This window comes from Hyperolius riggenbachi, chromosome 2 (assembly GCF_040937935.1).
Source record: "Hyperolius riggenbachi isolate aHypRig1 chromosome 2, aHypRig1.pri, whole genome shotgun sequence".
Lineage (NCBI taxonomy): Eukaryota > Metazoa > Chordata > Amphibia > Anura > Hyperoliidae > Hyperolius > Hyperolius riggenbachi.
In genome coordinates this window covers 196340670-196362614 of record NC_090647.1, presented here as the reverse complement: position 1 = coordinate 196362614, position 21945 = coordinate 196340670, and the positions used below count along the sequence as shown (strand labels likewise).

At 43.9% G+C, this 21945-nt stretch overlaps 1 protein-coding gene across 15 annotated transcripts in view; it reads right to left on the bottom strand.

Annotated features, from left to right (window-relative positions):
• MBNL2 (muscleblind like splicing regulator 2) overlaps positions 1–21945 on the bottom strand; it is a 236623-nt gene that overhangs the window by 118810 nt on the left and 95868 nt on the right. The window contains exon 1 of one of the 15 annotated variants that reach the window (XM_068267939.1): positions 6777–7006. The exons of the other annotated variants lie outside the window; for them this stretch is intronic. The gene's annotated coding sequence lies outside the window, so the exon portion shown is untranslated. Of the gene's footprint in view, positions 1–6776; positions 7007–21945 lie in introns of those variants that run through there. 15 annotated transcript variants of the gene reach the window in all.

The following is a 21945-nucleotide window of genomic DNA, read 5'->3' as shown; positions in this document are numbered from 1 at the left end:
ACTTATTACTCTGTCACATTTATGATATTCATTTTTTATATGTTGCCTTTCTACTATCTTCATTTAAATCTGGGGTTTAAATGATTTTCAAATCATAGTATTTTGTATTTATCTATTTAAAAAAGCATCCAAACGTTTTTTGGAGGTAACCCCTACTCACAAAACTGTTTCACGTACAAGCAGCTTGTCAGAAACACATGAAAACAGAACACTATCTTTGGTATAAGCCCATTATCACCAAGAGCATAATCAGAAGCACTGAATTCATGCAGTAAAATAGCTGTGGGATCCTCACACTCTCATACACACCTGAAGCGCTCCAAGCTGTAAAAATGCCCCGTACTCAAAACCGATTGTAAACTAAAAAACAGACACTTGCCTAGGAAGAGGTAAGCCTCTGCATCCTCCAGAGGTCCGCGTTCCCCGCAGTAGCCAAAAGCCGATCTTGGTCAAATGGCTCAGGCTCACTAAGCAGGTGCAGCCCTGCCATGCTTATGCACGCCGGGAGTGCAGCCACGATAACATATTCAACAAGCTCTTGTCGGATATGTTCTAGAGGTCCACACTCGGCAACGGTGGGGGCAAGAAGTAGCCTCTGGAGGATCTACAGGCTTTCCTTTTCGTAATTAAGCATCTACTTTTTAGGTCATAATCCACCTCGGGTACACTTTAAAGAGTACTTCCAGTGAAAATTGACAGTGCTCAGTCTGCATAATAGATGATGGGGGGGGATACTCACCTGTACTGAAATCATCCTTCCAGGCAGGTGATCGCTCCGCCTCTCACTCAGAATGACCCAGCGTGATTTATTTTTTTGTCACCTAGGATATGTGGGTGCCCACTAGCTTGGCTGTGGGCATGCAGGTGGAAGTCTACGAAGGAAGTCTTAGGAAACATGGCCGCCGCTGCACTGCCGAGAATTACTCTCTCTGCCAGAAGACTTAAGGACAGGTAATGGATGCAGCTCCACAACCCCCCCATCCTTCCTCATTTAGACAGAGCCTGTCATTACAGGCTCTGTCTATTTTCACTGAAAGTACTCTTTAAATCAGCTACCCTACAAAGGTGAAACTTTGCTTTCATGTCTGCACAGCCTTGACCCTGCAATGTCACTCGAGGGATCGGCTCCTGATCCCCATTGGGCGACATTAATAAAGCATATATACACAGCTTTATAACCAGGAAGGGGTCCCTATGTCTGTTCTTTCTTCCTGTATTATGATTGTGAGGGAATTCATATCAATTTAACAGTACATTTCAGTCAAGCAGGAGAAAGCTTGTGAGCATGAAGGTTTCCCCGCTCTTGTGATCAGCTCACTATGACTGTCAGCAGCAGCTGGGTCCCTCACAGGAACTCCCCAGAGACCCTCTTCCTGGTGGATTGCCTGGCAATGTAAAGGTGTGTACTTACGGCACTGCACCTCTGCCCCAGCTATTGTATAACATATGCATAAAACACTTCTCCCAAATTTCCCCCTTCTCTGGAACTCCCATACACAATCCGCAACCTGAAACCTACCGCTTCAAGCAAGCATATAACCTTACTTTAGACACTTTAACTAGCCATCAACCATCCCCCTACCACTTTGTATACAACTTCCCTTTACCAATTATTCTACTTCTTAATCTCTAATGCTGGATACACACCATGCGTTTTCGTGTCAGATGCGTCCGTCGATACGCGTCGATTCGATTATGTCCGAGCATTTCCGAGCGCATTTCGATGATTTTTAGGTCGATTGCCATGTAAAGTATGGCAAATCGACCTAACGATCCATCAAAATGTGAATCGGACATGTCGGAAATAATCAAAGCGTATCGACGGACGCAACGAACGCGAAAACGCATGGTGTGTATCCAGCATTAAAATGTAAACGCAAATGAGCAGGGTTTTCTTCCCACTTATGTGCTATTACTGCTGTGTACCGTGGTTACATATTTCCACTTCCATACACAATGCATTGCTGACCTGTTCTGTTGTTCTTTATCTGTTTTGCATTGACCTATAGTTTGCATACTCTATTGTAGAAGATGCTGGCACTATATAAATACAAGTAATAATTACAGGATCTTGCAGTGTGCTAAAAGATGAGACATAAACCACACATGGTGTATGTCTTCTTTACATCGATAGACGTCTTTGGGGCGTATTTTCAGTGCTCCATCTTGATCTGCTCTTTCTTCTGTGCTGATAAAAGTCTTCTTTCATCTCATGTAAAGAATATTTGAGCATGCTTGTAGCCAGGATCCTCTCCACATTGACTGAAGTCTCTATGTTGACTAAGAGATGCAGCCACCTGCATTCATCCTCTTTTCCATTCAACTAATGCATTTATGCTGGTCTCCCCTATATTTATAATAGAAGCTGAATGATGCAAAAATAGCTGCGGGAAATTGTTTTAAATTTTGAAATTGTAGTTCAGAAACCACTATACCATGTGCTGTGTCAAGCCCTAACACCTGTAGATTTCAGTAGGAAATTTAATGAAAATTGATTAAACCACAGCATTGTACTTTAGATAGGCTAACTTTAAAAAAGTTGTAAATGGGTGTGTTTCATTGAGACACTACATGAATTCAAACATGCGCCCAAATTGTGGCCCCAAAATGCCAAAATCTTGGTTAACATTCAGAGACTACATTATGCAGTGAGCACACTTGGAGAGCACCAATGAGGGATCAATAAAGCTGCTGCCTAACTTAATTTAAGTCACCGGGTCTCCTCAGCCCTGCCTTCCACAGCATCTATTATTCAGTCTCATTCTGGTTTCTTCTCTCCACCTTCCTATTCCTATATCAGTCTGTCAACCCCAGGCCTGTTCCTATATCAGTCTCTCCACCTCTGCCATTCAGCCTCACTGCAGAAAACCCTACTGAGGCTATATAATAGTGAAAGAGAGCTGAACTTAGAATGTGAATAGATGATAGCAAGGAGACATGGGCACTAAACTATCAACAAACCCCAAAGTAAGTGGTCAGATTTTTCAGTAATTATTGGATACTTTCGAATGAACACAACAATCTAACAATATTGCTCAACAACACAACAAAGAATAAGGCTAGGTCCACACTAGACCCAGTTGCAGGACGGACTCTGCAGTCCGGATCAGGGGAAGTACCCACTGTACTGCAAACTGATGAAAGTGCATCAGTTTTGCATCAGTTTCCGTTCAGGTTTTTCCCTGACAGAAAACGTCTCCATCATTAGGAAGGAGTGGGAGGATTTTTTTGGGCCAATCATAAAGCTCAGGCTATCCGTTTTAACATCCGTTTTTTGCCTGTGGAGCTGGAGATGCGTTTTCTCATTACTTTCACTACCCCTGCGTGTATCCGTGGTCCTGATCCGTTGCGTGAAAATGCAGCAGATCCGGACCTTCCGTTCAGGTTTTGAAAACGGATCCCCGCAAACGCAGACGGATCCGTTTTTTACTTGGGTGAGGCTGGCTGCTATTTTCAACATTAGTATCCGGGACTCCGTTTTTCATCAGGTTTGAAAAACACAGCCACGGATACGTTTCCGGACCTAGTGTGGACCAGCTCTAATGGTAAGATCAGATCATCTCCATCTCATCTCCACTACTCTATGGCTTATAGAAAAAGTGCTGTAACCTGTGGGGAAAGTGAGCTGGCATCAGTTCTCCAAACTAAGCTTAGGGGGACTTCTATTCTTCAGGAAAATGATTTAATTATAGTCAGAGGTGCTGCACAATATTTTATGGTGCCTGCTCTAGTTATACACTGTTAAATTGTAAGGAGCATTCATGTAACGTTTACTTTAAAAGAATAAAGCAATATAATCTGCGAGAAAATTATAGGTACAAATTTGACTACATTTGTGCTGACTTTATTCTTATAGGCAAATCACAGTAAGCAAATTAGTACCCAACCACGGAGGTATCAAGTGTACCACTCTAGCAGGAAAGAAGAGTATCTCCTTTCTTGTCAAACACCTCCATGCCAAGTTTCATCATCATAAATTTCACAGCTCTGAAAAGCATTTATCCCACACCGAAGACCATGCAAAACAATCTCCAGCTCTCTTCTGCTATCCAAGTGCTCTTCAACAAAGTACAAAATATGACTGGTATGAATTTGCTTGGATTCCTGACTCCTTGGGAGGGAATACTTTCTATTTTCCAAACCTTTAAATCCTTTTTTCACCAATATCATATATTCAACTAGTGTATCCAACTGTATTGCAAATCTATGTGTATTGTTAACCTGCATAGTGGAAGAGAGAGGAAAGGTAGGAAATGTCCTGCAGGTTCATCTCAGGGTAAATAACAGCAAATATTCTGAAACATCCAATCCTGCAGATCGATTTGGCTTTAAAGCAGTTTCAGCAGCAGGAAGTCTGTTAGGCCTTATAAACATCGAGTTTTTTTCAGCCTCGCCTGACTTGGGCCATGAGCATATATCTGTACACAACCTAAATAGAGGATTTACTATAGGAAAATATAAGTTAAGTGTTATGACGTGAACTTTTGTTTACATTACTTAACCAATCACAGGAATTTAAAAAAAAAAAAACAACTTTAATTTTTCTCTGCAAAAGGAGAACAGAGGCGCCAGAAGGGTAAAAGTGAATAAAACCTTTAAAATTTGCTTGGAGGAAGCGGTGGACTTACCTCCATAAAGCAGACACGAAAGACTGTCTGTATAATAGTAATCACATTTATTATAAAGTACCCCAAAAGTGCAACGCGTTTCGCAGGCCAAGCCCGCTTCATCAGGCAATAAACGTGGGGATAAACAGAATTTCAGCAGGAGCAGGAGTCGCGCCGTACAAGCAAATTTTAAAGGTTTTATCCACTTTTACCCTGCAGGCGCCTCTGTTCTCCGTTTGCTGTACCGTGTCCACCCCTGGTGGAGGGGTGATCTACCCCTTTTCTGATCTACAGAGAGCGACTTCTTAATCCTGAGTGAGGACAGGTCTAATCTCCTCACCTGTCTATACAGTGGTTGCCTTTGTGGTAACCCATGTTTGTGAGTATACTCTTCTCATTAATTATCTTTACTAATTTTATGCTGAACATACTACACTATATTGGGCTCTCGGTTTCTCTAACTTAAATTTTTCTCTGTATAATTAGATGTTGGAATAAACCAATCTTGTCACAACCCTTCAGCTCCTTTGTGCTATCTTGGACCATTCTACAGAACTGATATTTTAGTCAATAATTAACACTGCAGTCGTAAAACCATTCGGCATTTGAAATATCAGAAGTTTATAACAACTGTCGCCTCCTGATTCTGGCCAGCTCGCAATTCCAAAACTTGTACATTCCTGAAATGACACAGCAGAACTGGCACAACATGACCTGTGCCTTTCAAACAACACAAAGAGAAATATGCTCATGTTCTAAAGCACCAAACTTGGCAATGTTTACTACAGGATGTAGTTTGCACTTCATTAACTGGCTGCGTGCAGCACACACTTCCCTGGACCTTAGGACATTTATATTATGTTTTCTATATCAATGGGATACATTGTAAAAAGAGCGCTGGATCAGAATGAAATCTACTCTTTATACCCTTTATTGTTTTTTTGATAAATGCTCTTTATTGCAAACATTATGTGACAATGTATACTTATGCCTTAAAATGTTGGCACAGCAATTAAGACAAACATACTGCAGAGGTTCTGCAGTCAACTGCTCAAAGTGACTCTTCAGGGACTGCAGCCATGGTTTTATGGTTTAAGCAGGTAATAATATGCAGCTGGACAGCAGAGCATTTGTACTCAAGCATGTGGGAAAGATATGCTACCTGTGGATTTCCAGCTATGTTGCTACTTGAATTCAAATGATCATTTCCCAACCAATGGCAGCTTCTCAGGTTGCCCAGATACAAGGCAAGCAATGCATACATATAAAGCCTGATCTGCATAGCTTATCTCCATCTTGAGTAAATGATCTTATCAGCTAATGGTAGCTGCATGTCTTTCTCACCCTGCTCTATGGTTTCTGCTCCTGTCCGACACCAATTATAGCACAAGAAGTAAAGTGTCAGAAGCAGGCTGAGCACTTGAGGCCTAGCGGGTATCTGTATTGCAGGTCTATAGGAGGGGCAGGGGGTGTCATTTACTTCACATACGCCGATTAGCTACGCCAAATTCAAAGAAATATATTTATTTTATCTTACTATGAGCTCAAAAGAAAGTACAAAAGTTGATAAAAGGCTGGCAGCAATAAGAACCCCATTTAAGGAGAAAAAAACCCTCTTTTAATGTATTCTGCTGGATGTGTGTTCTCATTAATATTGCATGAATATGGCATAATTGCAGTAGGCGTTCTTATCACAGTTATTCTACTACAAGCTTACGGTAAATTGTAAAAATGCTTCTCTATGCCCATCGTCAAAACAAACCGTAAATGCAAAGATTACACTGAATAAAAGGCATTATAATGAAGAAATAGGGAGACCTCTAACCTGCAACATACAAGAAATCTGCATAATATCTCTAGTCTGTCTAGAAAGGAAAAGTATCTGTCGTCCTTTACGATTGTACATTGCAATGACTTCAGCCTTTCATCCTCACACATCAGCATTGAAAAGCAAAGCTTGACCCAAGGTGTTATTACGCTACATACAAATTGCCTGGGGTTGAAGGCAGAAGAGGAGCCATCTGGTAATAATCACAGTTCATGTTCTGCTCTGGCCATTGCAAGCATCTCTGCACTCTTTCTGATCCTGGCTTGAGCAAGCCACTCACTGTATGCAGCAGACTGCAGCAAACTCTTATTACATTCAGAGACACTATCAAATCCTCTTACCTGCTACAGCACTGCTTATTCCTCTGCACTGGCTACCCACAGCTCCTCCGGACACAGTAGCATCTTCACTGCTAGCAATGATCTGCACACATACTGTCCTGTCCCTCTCTTTTTGGCACGCTCAGAGATGCTTTGCCCTTCCAGGGGATTTTCCCATCAGATGATGAAGCAGAGAGAGAGAGAGAGATGGCTTGTACAGTGTCGCTGGAAGACTGCAGCCCTTCCTTCCTAACCCTCCCAGTCTAAAGCAACCAATCACATTGCAGTTCCTTGTCCCCGTCTTCTCTGCACTGGCTCACAGGCTGTGATTGGCATTGCAATACAGCAGAAATAGTGTGCAAAAACAACATTGCATCCATACTGATGGAAATGGAATTTCCGTTACAGGCTCTAGTCGTCACCTACATCAGAATCAGATGATAGCATCTGCATCACTACTGCAGGGGTAGGCAACCTTCAGCATTCCAGCTGCTGCTGAAATACAACTCCCATAATGCTCAGCAAACGCTTGAAGGTTATGGGAACTGTAACTCAGCAACAGCTGCAGTAAAAAGGCTGCCTGTCTCTGTACTGCTGAGTAAACAGAGATTTCTGCATCACATCTGAAAATGCAGATCACCATTAACAGCAATTTCACCATCAATGGTGCAGAGACTCTGCAGTCAATATGCTTCCTGCATTTAGCTAGAGTTTTTTTTTTTAGTCTTATTTCTACCCTGTAAATGCTACTTCCTCACTCTGAATAGGAAAGCATAGTAAAGATGTGTACTATATTACCAGAGTGTTGTAATCTCCCAAAAAGCAACAACCTACTATTTGTTTGTATACAATAACAGAATAAAGTGATACACATACTGTACAATACAATTCTCCTTTCCTTCCTCCTCTCTGTCAGTCTCCTCACTGTATCAAATGTAGAATTCAGGGGAAGATTCTAAAACCGTGCACACATAGGATAAATTGTTCCTGAAATTATGACATTTTTTGTGACATTTTATCCGATTGTCAAATTATGGCATATCTGATTGAAATTACGATCATAATAATCGATTCAAAATTGATTGTGAACTGCCGTTTTCTTTAAAGGTGGCCATACTCATTTTAACCGTAAGGTTCAATAATTTATTTCCTTTTCTTCCCGAAAAAATGCTCGATTGTATAGAAAAACAATTTTCATTTTTTTTCTATTGTGAAAATTGGATTGGATTTCCCCCATTTTTCAGTCTATTATTAAAGAGACTCCGTAACAAAAATTGCATCCTGTTTTTTATCATCCTACAAGTTCCAAAAGCTATTCTAATGTGTTCTGGCTTACTGCAGCACTTTGTACTATCACAGTCTCTGTAATAAATCAATGTATCTTTCCCCTGTCAGACTTGTCAGCCTGTGTCTGGAAGGCTACCAAGTTCTTCAGTGTTGTGGTTCTGCTATGCACTCCCCCCTCAGGTGGGAAAGAAACACACAAATGATCTCTTGAGATTCAAAAGGAAGGCTGTATACAGTCTGCTTGTGTATGGATGTATTTTCTATGTGTGGACATACTGTACATCAACCTACTTCCTGTTTTGGTGGCCATTTTGTTTGTTTATAAACAAACTTTTTAAAACTGTTTTTAACCACTTTCAATGCGGCGGGGAGCGGTGAAATTGTGACAGAGGGGAATAGGAGATGTCCCCTAACACACTGGTATGTTTACTTTTGTGCGATTTTAACAATACAGATTCTCTTTAAGCCATGTTGGAAAATTCCTCCTATTTTATCTTGGTAGCCCTGTTAAAGGGAAGGTCCAAGCAAAATAAAAGAATGAGTTTCACTTACCTGCGGCTTCTACCAGCCCCATGCAGCCATCCTGTGCCCTCGTAGTCACTCACTGCTGCTCCAGTCCCCCGCTGGCAGTTTGCCAACCTCGGAGGTCGGCGGGCCGCATTGCGTACATTTTTACACATTCCCGCTAGTGCAGGAACATTAACACATACATTTTTTACGCATTACTGGTTTAATGCGTAAAAATGTACGCATTGAACCAGTAAAGCATAAAAATGTATGTGTTAATGTTCCTGCACTAGCGGGGATGCGTAAAAATGTACGCAATGCGGCCCGCCGACCTCCGAGGTCGGCAAGCTGCCAGCGGGGGACGGGAGCAGCAGTGAGTGACTACGAGGGCACAGGATGGCAGCATGGGGCTGGTAGAAGCCCCAGGTAAGTGAAACTCATTTTTTTTATTTTGCTTGAACCTTCCCTTTAAGGTGGCCATGCACAATACAATCAACATATTTAATTTTGCTTTTTTTTTTTAGTTAAAAACGATCAGTTGTACAGAAAATCTGAACGTTTTATTGTCTTTCCAATTGAGAAATGGTTTCAAATTTCCCGTTTTTTTTTTTTGCAATATGAGTTGATTAGGAGTGGTAAAAGTTTCTGGCCAATTTTTTCTGGCCGAAATTAGTCACATGTATCGGCTGGACATGCTGGTAATTCTGGGGCCACCGTGCTCGATCAAGAGCACTATGATAACAGCATGCCATAGCGGGACAAGGGACGAAAGAGACAGAACCCCCAGCACTGCCCCTTCTAATGTAAATGTGCCACCCTGTGTTTGCATTTATACTTTACCTGTCTGAGTGTTGCCCGCTGCGATGCCCACCCATCTTCCGCTTCCTCCATTCGCGTCTCACACACTGCCGGTGTATAGCACGTGGCATGTGTGTGACATCATATACCCGCCACGTGCTATATACTGGCAGCATGGGAGGCGGAGGAAGCGGAGGATGAGTGGGCAGCGCTGCGGGTGACGGCAGACAGGTAAACTATAAATGCTCGATTGATAAGCCACATCGCTGCCTCATCTACGCGTGTAGATGAGGCTTGAAAGTATTAGAGGCAGAGGATGAATAGGACAGCCAGGCAATCTGCATTGCTTAAAAGGAAATAAATATGTCAGCCTCCATATAACTCTCACCTCGGGTTCCCTTTCAGGGGAAAAAACTACCAATATTGCTGCAATGCTGTGTTTCCTGATGCTGCCCTCTATTGGCTGAATCAGTCCACATGAAAGCACTGCTTTGGAAGCAGAAACTGACTGTCAGGTACCTGGATAGGATTGGACAAGCTTGAGCTTGGTGACATAACAGCTTGAAAGTTATTAGAAAAAAACCTTCTCTATTTCAAATTTCTCATCTCAGAGTTGTAGTTATCTTTATCAACGCCAGACCATTAAGCCTCATCTACACGCGTAGATGAGGCTCCGATCCGGCGGCTCAATTAGCCGCCGGATCGCCTCTTCCGCGTCCCCGCCGCGTTCCCGCTTGTGCGCCGGATTCGATACCCGCTCGTCCCCGCGCCGCTTATCTTCCGCTTGATTCTCTGCCATTGTCCCCTCGCGGGAAACGAGCAGGGAATCGGCGGTAGCAAGATCCGACCTGTCTGATCTTATCAATCGAGCCACATCGCCGCCTCATCTACGTGTGTACGCGTTACATGTTTTTCTGCAGAAAGTAGAGCTGAACAAGTGTACAATTATGATCAGTGTGTATTTTGAATATGGCACGTATATAAGAAAGTAAGTGCACTAATGTGCTAAAAAGCTGTGCTGTATATTGCATTGCACTTGAAATTGTCATTCATTTCAATAAAAGCACACCTGCTGAACATCTATTAAATATACAAGTGGTCAGCACAGAGCTGCAAAGTAAATGACATCACTGTAAAATGTAATTTTAGTTCCACAAGCTCAGCCTACACTGGCTGACTCTAAGCTGCTGGTGGCATTTGGTAAAGTGCTAATGTCTGAGAATGTCGGTTTGGATTGACTTTTGAACTGAAGACTCTCATCTGGGTAGTATATTATAAAGCAGATAGCTGCAGCTTAAAAGCCCTGAAGATGGCTGGGACAATTATATTCAATATACATCATATACCTGCCCCTTTTAAGGTGTTCTGTTGACATTTATCTTACATTAGCTCACAGTCGCTGGTGGCAGAGATGCAGCTATAAGGTCCCCAGTGGCTCCGGATAACCCAGAGTAATGATGCAATCCATAGTGCACTAAGAATGAACACTAATAAACAATACAGCAAGCCAGGAAAACACAGAAGGAACAGAGACGTCTAGTAAAGTGAACATCAGGTAAAAGCAACTGTAATGTTAACACTCGCTACTCAATATCTTTATATAGTTCAGACTTGAATGACTTGTAACAAAGGGCTACAGGTGTGCTATAAAGCAGAAGCTCTGGAGACATTCCTGGTTCACCAATGGACTGATGTGCATGATTCTCTTCTCCACTGAACAGCTTTATCATGGAGTTTGCTTTTTGGACAAGAGGAAAATATCATTCTCAATGACCTTCTGTTTTGAGAAGGCAATATTGTGCATGGAGATAACTAAATCTAAAATAAAACAAATCTTCTGGTCCCGCGCTGTCATTTTGCTCTGTTCCCTTCAGCAGCTGTGCCCCTCGGGTCACGTACCCCCTTGTCCATGCTCCCATGAACTGCACTGTTCTCTGCTTGCATAGTTTGTAAAAACTGCAACTGTGCATGTGTGGACCACTCTCAGCCTGAGGAGCCCAAATGAAGAGGTGCATAGCCCAAGACTGTGCATGTGCAGTATCTGCCAATTGGCTCAGTCGTCCAGCTTTCGGAGGGGCACAGCTGCTGAAGGGGAAGGGGCGTAACAACAGCGTGGGACCAGTAGACTACAGGGGGCTAGAAGAAGTCCTAGGTAAGTTAAACTGGGAGAATTTGTTTTAATTTACCTATCCTTTAAGGTTTGTACACACTTCAGATTAAACACGGGGACGAGGCGACTATTAAAGACCACCTCAAGCATCAATCTAACGTAAGTACGGAAGCCCTGATACATTGCTGAGAGATCCGGCATACCAAATTATCTCAGCAGAGCACAGTCCGAAAGTATTGTCGTGAGCCGAACATCATCCCTTTGCCGCCCTCCACAGTGACAGAACACGTTGCCAGTCTACAGGAAAGCAACATGTCTGTACAGCCGCGACCTGACACCCGAGTGTCAGTTACCGTATCTGAAGTGTGTACCCACCTCTGGGCTGCTATTCTGGTAATGGTGGTATAGATAAATAATTATAGTTTTTGAGTATGTTTGAGAATTGTCGCCTCTGACCGCACCATGACCAATTACACCTCACAAGAGTAAGGTGTCCATCTTTGAAGTGACCATAGAAATTACAGGAATCATTGTGTAGTGAACTATACAAAGCTAGCTGAAGCTTATAAGCAGTCCGAGTTGCATAGTTATTTACATGAACAGTTTCCTGAGAGTGATTCCCCTTTGTCAGATCCTGACACAGGATGTAAATAGGAAGAGCAAAAAGGAATCACAGATAATAACTTTAGCGTGGACCTGAACTCTTGCACAGAGCAGAAGAAAAACATAGAGCAATGCACCCTGTATGCATTTAGAGAGTTTAGCCTATCTAATTCCCCCTCATCTGTGACTAATCACAATTGTTATTTGATCTCTCAGCTATATCAGCTGGCTGCCTCAGCATAGCAGATAATCTGTAAACACAGGATGTTAACCCTATGTCCGCTTCTCTGAAAGCTGGATGTAGACACACTGCAGATTTGCAGACAAAGAAATGTTTTTTATTTAAAGGTTATTATGCTGTTGCTTATCTTTTAGAGTTCTGAGTTCGGGTCCACTTTAAATGGGAGAAAAGGTCGGAGGAAATCAGGGTCAGATGTCAGATATGTTTGGAAAGCTAAGGCCAATACTGAGCCCTCTATGCCTTGAACTGAACAAGATTACCATCATCTGCTCAAAGTTGTTTTGTATTTTTTGGCCCTATGCAAATCTAAAGCTATTCTTATAGAACCGTAACATTTACATTTTTGGCATACCTCCATATGTTCCTTTATAGCATGGTGATGTGGGTTAATTCTTTTTGTATGATGCACACCAACATTGTTGGGAAAGCAGAAGATGTATCCAATGATGTTAAAAGATCCCTGTGGAGCATACATGAAAAAAAGCTACCTGGAAAAAAAATTGCATTGCTGCTAGTAGAATATTGGTAGAATTACTGATATTCAGCTACTTAATGCCAATAGTAAAATATGAGCAAGTGTAGCATATATGTTTCAGCTTGTTATAGTAGGCTTATAAATCACTTCAGAATACAAGACTGAGGGCCAGCTTTATAGATAAATGAATGTTTGCCTTAGAGAAAGGTGGACACCAGCCATCTTTACAGAAGGATTGTCAGGCATGACCAAAAATGGTTCCTCAGTCTGTTGATGTCACCATTCGTACGGCCAGAATGCTTGGCCAACTTCAGCAATCCAGAACACTGTAGTGTCTTAACCTAACCCTACTCTCGCAAAGAACCCTCCCTCTACCGATGCCTAACTCTAAGACCTCCCTCTACCTATGTCTAACACTAAACACTTAAAGAGACACTGAAGCGAAAAAAAATATATGATGTAATGAATTGGTTGTGTACTATGAATAATTACTAGAAGATTAGCAGCAAAGAAAATATTCTCATACTTTTATTTTCAGGTATATAGTGTTTTTTCTAATATTGCATTATTCTATAATATGTGCAGATTACACAACACTCAGCATTCAAAATGATTCTTTCAGAGCAGTCTGTGAACTAATGACCTCTTCTCTGGCAGAGAAAAAGTAAATAGTCCAGGAACAGTTGAGATAATAAAAGTCAGATAACAGCCCTCTCCACGACTAACTTAGTCGGAGAGCTTAATGGCTTGATAGCATAGAGATAACAACTGGAGTTTCTCAACTCTTCCTGTACTGGAAACAATTAGACTGATGTATCTGATCTTAATGTTTTATTTCTTAGCTGTACTACACATACAAATCATAATATCATAATTTTTTTTTCGCTTCAGTGTCTCTTTAACCCCCTCCTCCTCCCCCCCCCATCCCTTGTGACAAAGAAGGTACATTTTGGCGCCTGCAGGCGCTCAATACCGGTGCATTCAGTGGTTAACCTGCACAAGCAGCGCTACTCACAAACTCAGCAAGTGTTCATCAACCACTGATCCATAGCACCCCACCTCAGCTCTGCTGCTGACACACACTTCGGGATCTTCACTTGGCTATTGTAGGAGACAGCCACCAGGACAGGCTATGCGGGGGCCGCCTTAGTCAGGACTCAGATACACTTCCGCGTGCCTCAGGCGCTTGTCCACCGGGAGCAACCAGGTCTCTTCCTCACTAACGGCTTACCGGCACCTGGCAGCAGCACACAAAACCGCCAGTGCCAGGTCACATTGGTGGAGGGTCAGGCCGACTAGTATCGCTTGACAACTTCCAAGCTTCATCAGACACAACCTCTCCTATGCAGAGTAAGCTCATCACATAGAGCAAGGAAGGGGGAGGAGGCAATGACAATGAGTAAGTCGCACAATTTCAAACATCCAAATGGCATTAGACTGAAAAGTGTATACCTATAAGCAATGGTGGGAATGAAATATCGAGTTCATATTCCAAGGACCAGATGTCAGCACAAATCAGCACAGGCATCTACATCCCTCAACCATTCACTACCCCAGTGACAATTCTCTAATACATACCTCAACCATTTACCCAGTGACAATACCTCAACCGTTCACTACCCCAGTGACAATTCTCTAATACATACCTCAACCATTTACCCAGTGACAATACCTCAACCGTTCACTACCCCAGTGACAATTCTCTAATACATACCTCAACCATTTACCCAGTGACAATACCTCAACCATTCACTACCCCAGTGACAATTCTCTAATCAAATCACACCACTGTCAATCAAAGCACTCCCAGTTCCGTCTATCACTACTATTACTTGAATGGTCATCTGAGGCTTCTGAGGATTTGGGTTCACCACTCGCTATATTGCTTATATGTTCAAAGAGTCGGGTCTTAAATGCTTACTCGGTCATCCCTACATAATATTTTTTTACACAGACAAATAAGCAAATGAATGATCCAGGTTGAATTGCATTTCATAAATAACTTTATCTTGTATTGTCTCCACCCGTCCTCAGAAGTGAATGCATCAGTACATAACACATCCCTAAAGGCCTCACAACTGCCACACGGAAACATGCCCCAAAGGGGAGGAGCCCTATTCAACCAAGTACCAGCCTCTCTGCTAGGTAATTCAGACTGTATCAATTGCTCACGCAGGTTCCTTGCCCTCCAGACCCTTAAGGCTAATTTCGCACCAGGACGTTGCGTTAGAGGGGGCGTTAAGGTCGCATAACGTCCCCCTAACTCAACGCCTGGTGGTGCTGGATCTGGACGTCAGAGTGAGCCGCGTTGTGCAGCTCACTCTGGCGTCAGTGATGCCGTGATGCGCACTCTTGTGCGCATGCGGCATCACGTGCTCCCGCCGGCCAATCGCCGCACAGAGCGGCTGCTCCAGAAAGTAAACACTGCACGTCATAACGTGCAGTGCATATTAATTAGTCATGTGCCTGGCCGCTCTCCGCTCCTGCCCAACATTACTGAGCATGTGCAAGCAGTCTAACGCGGCTCAGCCGCGTCTAAAGTACTGCATGCAGTACGTTGTCTTGTGATGCAGCGTTACAATGTAACGCAACGTCCGCACTGTGAACAGCCCCATTGATTTTTCATTACTGTGCGGTGGGCTGCGATACAGGCTGCTCTAACGTGCGCCTGTAACGTCCCACTGTGAAACCAGCCTAACAATGGCCTGGGTCCAACAATATCCCTGATTTCATTATCTATCTGAAGGAAATGCCAACACTTGCTAAGGACATCTTGAATCCTGAGCCAATGTGCATTGTATTGGGTAATCACACGAGTACTACCATCTCTTGCACTGAGGGAGGGGCACATACATTTCCCCCATATTTGTATTATAATGAAAAACAGATGTATCATTTAAAGCTGCTTTTTCTAAATAAAAACAGAACTATATGAATTCATAGCTCCTCCTATCTACCTCAGCAATCTCCAGCTTCCTGCTCACACCTTTTCTTCCCCCTTCTAATCAGTCAGAAGCTACTATAGGCTGTTAATCAACATGGAGGTATGGCTTCTGGTAGCAGAATAAGCTCTCTCCCCTCTTCATGACCATGTGACTAAGAAAGATGGGTAAATGGCTGGCAGGGTATGACCAGGCAGTTGTCAGTCTTTGAGAATGTATAAACTGCTGGAGCTGAGATTGTTGTTTCTTTTATTAAAAAACATGTTTCATATATAATTTATTTAAAATAATGTTCTCTGAAAAGCATATAAAACACTTTGCTCAGACTGGGGCTTTAAACAGCATTTACACAGCTATAAACACTACTACAGTGTTCTGGATTGCTAAAGTTGGCCAAGCATTCTGGCCGTACGAATGGTGACATCAACAGACTGAGGAACCATTTTTGGTCATGCCTGACAATCCTTCTGTAAAGATGGCTGGTGTCCACCTTTCTGTGAGGCAAACATTCATTTATCTATAGAGCTGGCCCTTAGTCTTGTATTCTGAAGTGATTTATAAGCCTACTATAACAAGCTGAAACAAATATGCTACACTTGCTCATTTCAAATGAAAAGGAAGTTACACAGTTGCCTGTAACAGTGGTGTAGCTAAGGAGCTATGGGCCCCAGTGCAAGTTTTGCATTGGGCCCCCCTAAGCACTCTATATAAAACAATTGATACAGCGCACCAAAACCTATCAAGGACAACCACAGTGTCAGAGGTGCAAAAAGGGGATGGGGAATAGCCTGTTAATGATTACTACCATTCAAAGCATCTATAGAAATGATTATTGTAAGCACAGGACCAATAGAGAGCTAATATTGAGGTTGAGGGAGGGCCCCATGGGGCCCCAATGCGGTCGAGACCTCTGCAACCCCTATTGCTATGCCACTGGCATGTAACAAGATAGCACACAGATAGACAGAAGAGTGTCCGCACAATGTCCTATGAATCAGGTTTCTTTATTATGGACGTATCCAAACGAGCTCACACATCATATAGCTATATGATGTGTGAGCTCATTTGGATACGTCCATAATAAAGGAACCTGATTCATAGGACATTGTGCGGACACTCTTCTGTCTATGTTCCTTTGGATTGGCCTGTCCTGGTCCTGCACTGTCCTGGGGTGGTGTGAGCGGTTTTCTCCAGTGGCTTCTATAGCACACAGATACTCTGGGATCTAGTTCACAGTAGTCAGTTGCATTGCAGAATAATTCTACATGTCAACTCACTGCCCATACAATTCTATGGACCTGCTCACAGTACTGCGTTGTCACTGATCCCGTTACTCTAACTCATTGCATGCAGGTTTTGTATTAAAGTCATGTTTAGTCTTCATTGCAGTTCACAATCATAATGCTTGCTTTATGCAACTGACCACGGTGAATCTAGCCTGATATGTAGTATAATGAAAGTGAACACACAAGTCAAATATCGTACCATGTGAAAACATGTGATTAAAATAACACTAATGTGAGCTTGTAGGGATGCTTTAAAAATGTTTCACTGACGTTTTATTTAAGGAAAATGTTTATAAAACAAGTCTGCATGTTTTTAGCGTGCTTAAAGGAACTGTCAGGCAAAAAAAAAAAAACAGTAACGCGTAAAAACATCTGTGTTAATGTTCCTGCACCAGCGGGAATGCATAAAAATGGACGCAATGCGGCCCGCCGACCCCTAGGTCGGCAAAAACTAAACTAGCTGGCGGCGGGGGATTGTGTTATGATCATGTCTGCAGCGTTTACTGCTGGCTGCAGTGGTATTGCAACCCAAGCAGTTCTGATGTCATTACATGCATTTGCTTGCATAGTTTGGTTTGCACTTAAACTAGTTGCTGATTCCATCTGCAGTCGTTCTGAAGTTAATGACAGTTTAATATGCTTTTGTGTAAACAAACATTGTCTGCTGCAATGGAGGGGCAATCCCTTTCCTGCAGGCTGCATATCATTGTCTGCCTTTTCCTGCTGTCAGGGCTGGTGCACACCAAAACCCGCTAGCAGATCCGCAAAATGCTAGCAGATTTTTAAACGCTTTTTTTTATTTTTATGAGGCGTTTTGCTAGCGTTTTGCGGATTGCTGCTGCGGTTTTCAGTATAGTAGATTTCATATATTGTTACAGTAAAGCTGTTACTGAACAGCTTCTGTAACAAAAACGCCTGCAAAACCGCTCTGAAGTGCCGTTTTTCAGAGCGGTTTGCGTTTTTCCTATACTTAACATTGAGGCAGAAACGCATCCGCAATCCAAAAAATGCCTCACCCAGGCATTTTTCGTTTCTGCAAAACGCCTGCTGCTCTGGTGTGCACCACCCCATTGAGATACATTGACCAAGCAGATCCGCAGCCGCAAGCGGATCTGAAAACGCCCAAAAAGCCGCTCGGTGTGCACCAGCCCTTAGCCTGTGATTAATTACCATTCACTTGTGTGGGAATCTGCAGGTCTGCTCCCATTGGATGACCTCAGTATAAAGAACTGCTTCCTGCAATGCTTGATGGGCTACCATAGTCTCAGATTCTGTCTGTTACTCTGCTCGTGCCCCACCTCGTTCCTAGTCCGTGTGGACTGCGCTGACTCCTGCGAAGGGGTCAGCGAGTCCTCCTAGTTCTGCTCTTGTTCTAGAAGTTGTTACTCTGCTTGTCTTGTGTCATATATTGGTTCATCGCCAATATATGCGCATACTTGCGCATTTTGTTATTTTCCTTGTATTCGTGTTACGTTGATACATCAGTGTCGCTGATATATACGTACACGAACTGTTTATTTCCTGTGTTCAGTTAGTCAGCCTTCCAGCATGTTTTGGTAGTTTGCGCGTATCGTGATCACCCGTGCTGAGCTAGTATCCTGCTCCTGGTCCTGTTTGTGGATTGCGTTCATCTCTGCGAAGAGATAGCGAATCCTTCTGAGTCCTGTCCTGTTACCGTTTGTGGATTGCGTTCATCTCTGCGAAGAGATAGCGAATCCTTCTGAGTCCTGTTCCCCGTATTGCTCCAGTGCTAGTCAGTGTTCCTGCTTATGTCATATATCGGTTCATTGCCGATATATACATATGTTAGTCAGACGTTACAAATAGTTTCATTGATAGCTGTAATTGTAATACGCTAGGAAATCATACTTATTGTATATTTATCTGTGTTACGTTCATCTATCTTGATCCTGCTATTTCCTGACTATCCTGTCCTGCCTTGGTGAGGCACGCCATCGCTGCAAAGGCATTGGCTACCTCATTCCAGTCTGTTTTATTGTGGACGCTTGCTGTCACTAAGTAGTGGCTAGTTAAGCAAGCGTTCATCCTGTCTACCTGTCCTGATCTCCTCAGTCCTGGTTTATGCGCTCAGCGCTACTTTGCGCTGAGACGTTATTACGAAAGTGTTGTTTGTGGCTGTTCGGATCTGCACCGGCTCTGTGCACCACAATCTCCTATTGGAGTCAGTCCTCTCCTCCACTAAACTGGGGATATTCTGATTCCTTGTGCTGGTGTGTGTACCTCCTTCACGTCAGCTTATGTGTTGCATGCTGACTGTGGAGATTACACCTCCAAGCTTAACAGATTGGAGCAGTAGTGAGTGACTACGAGGGCACAGGATGGCTGCATGGGGCTGGTAGAAGCCCCAGGTAAGTGAAACTTTTTTTTTTGCCTCACAATTCCTTTAAAGTGAACCTAAACTGAACATAACTAAAAGAGTTTCACTTACTTGGGGCTTTGACCATCCCCCTGCAGCCGTCCTGCGCCCGCAATATGCCAAACAGATCCTCCAGTCCCCCGTCGCGACTAAGTTTAGTTTCTGCTGACTGATCAATCGGCAGTCCACTGCGCCTGCGCACTACCTGGCCGCGCCCACCCTCGTACGAGTCCTGTGCAGGCGCAGTAAGTGAGAACCTTGTACTGCGTCTGCGCAGGACTCTCTTGCCGACATGAACACATAAGCGGATGCGCGCGGCCAGGGCTGCACAGGCGCAGTGGTCCGGGTGAAAATCAAGATGCGGAAGCAGTACCACATGGAGGTAAGACAAGGCTGTAAACCAGGGGTCCCCAAACATTTTGGGTCTAGGGCCGGGTCAACATACTTCAGATTGCGGGGGGGGGGGGGGGGGGCGGAGTATACATAAAATGATGTAGAAGTCTTTGCGGGCCAGACAGGGAAGCATACCCAGGTGACAACCTGCAGTTCAATTGGACAGCAGTGTCACCTGATGTGGAATTTGAATAGAAACCAGCAAATTACTGCTTTCTGGCTTCCATGTGGATGGGTGGTGCCAGCACTGCTATACTATATGTGATCGCATCTATAAGTGCCAAAAGAAATTTTTAAACACTGCGCCATGATTTCAGGTACTCTCACTATCACCAATGAATACTTCAGTAACAATTTTCCTAGGGGTTGCGCTTGCTGTAAAGGATCACCACATCCCCACCAAAAGCAATAGACAATTAACAGCTGCGCTATCCCAAAAAATTACACAGTCTCTTTAACCAGTAATCTTCCTCTCTCCTGGACTTCCACCAGATAACACTTGAAATCACTTACAGGTAGACAACAGGTAAGCTGGCCATACACTGGCCCGATTTGCCGCCATTTCAACAGCAGATTCGATCACTGGGATCGAATCTGCTGCCAATCGTTCGCGCGAAGCGATTTCCTCCCAAAATTAGATCGGTCCAGGGTCTCAGCCCCCTTCTCGGCTATCTGGCTTCACCACTCTTCTGTGTGCCCCAGCAGCTGAGTTCACATCACACCAGCCCCCACTACAGAGGTTTGGCCACTCACACAGGCCCCCACTACAGAGGTTATGGCTACTCAAACAGATTTCAGTCCTTACACGGACAGACAACGTGCTTCACCAAACCTTTAGTCCTCAAAAACCAGCATACACACATACATAGCGTAATGCAGTCGGTCCGTCGATCGCCCCTTGCGGGAAATTACCATCGATCGCCCGCGGGTAGGGAGCGTGTCGCTAGCGGCGGCCGATCCGATACAGGTATACATTACCTGACGCTGGCTCCCGGGCATCTTCTCCGCGCTGTACCGCTCTGTTCCTGCTTCCTGGACCGCTCTATTTGAACTTCCTGGTCACAGAGTGACACAGTGTACGCTGGGATGCGGTGCGGTGCAGCGCAGAGAAGAGGACCCGGAGCCAGCTTCAGGTAATGTATACGGGGGGGGGGGAGGGGACAAGCGGCAGGAGCAGCTCAACAGATTGTGATCGGTTTCAGGCTGAAATCGATTCACGATCTGTTTGCAGTAAAGGCAGCCATACGATCCCTCTCTGATCAGATTCGATCAGATAGGGATCTGTCAGTTGGTCGATCTAATGGCAAATCGACCAGTGTATGGCTACCTGTACACTCACCAGATATACTGACTTTTACTACAGGAGTCAGTGTTAGCAGCGAAGGGTCTCAGCCCCCTTCTCGGCTATCTGGCTTCACCACTCTTCTGTGTGCCCCAGCAGCTGAGTTCACATCACACCAGCCCCCACTACAGAGGTTTGGCCACTCACACAGGCCCCCACTACAGAGGTTATGGCTACTCAAACAGATTTCAGTCCTTACACGGACAGACAACGTGCTTCACCAAACCTTTAGTCCTCAAAAACCAGCATACACACATACATAGCGTAATGCAGTTTAATAAAATAGAATTAAATCATCCATTGCACTCACAGTATGCGGCAGAAGATTACAGCATAGAGTTTTTGGATGGGCTCTCCCTGTGCGCCACTCCGGATTGGCGCTCTGTTGGCAGCCAGACCCTCCACGCTAGATTCCTGATTCGCCCTGTGGTGTGTACTTCCTCCTTTGGCACACGCGACCCCGCCCTACGCGGTGACTGGCTGCATCTATAAGTAATACATTTTATGTGTGGGGGGCCAGTAAAAAAAAAGCCTCAGGGGCCGCATTCGGCCCGCAGGCCTTAGTTTGAGGACTACTGCTGTAAACTATAGATGTTTGTAAATAATCAAATTCTGTTGCCTTCCCAAATCTCCTTATGGGGCAATATCTATGATGTAATACAATTGTAGTACCATCCAATGACTTCTTGAAAACATTGCATCAATACATTCAAGGGGTAGTTTGGGATCCGAGTCTGGAGCAGCTCTACAAAAACACTAATCGCTAGGTTGACAGAGCCAGTGCCATAAATTAGTTCCAGCAGTAAGTTCTCTGCAAGAGCACGGAAAC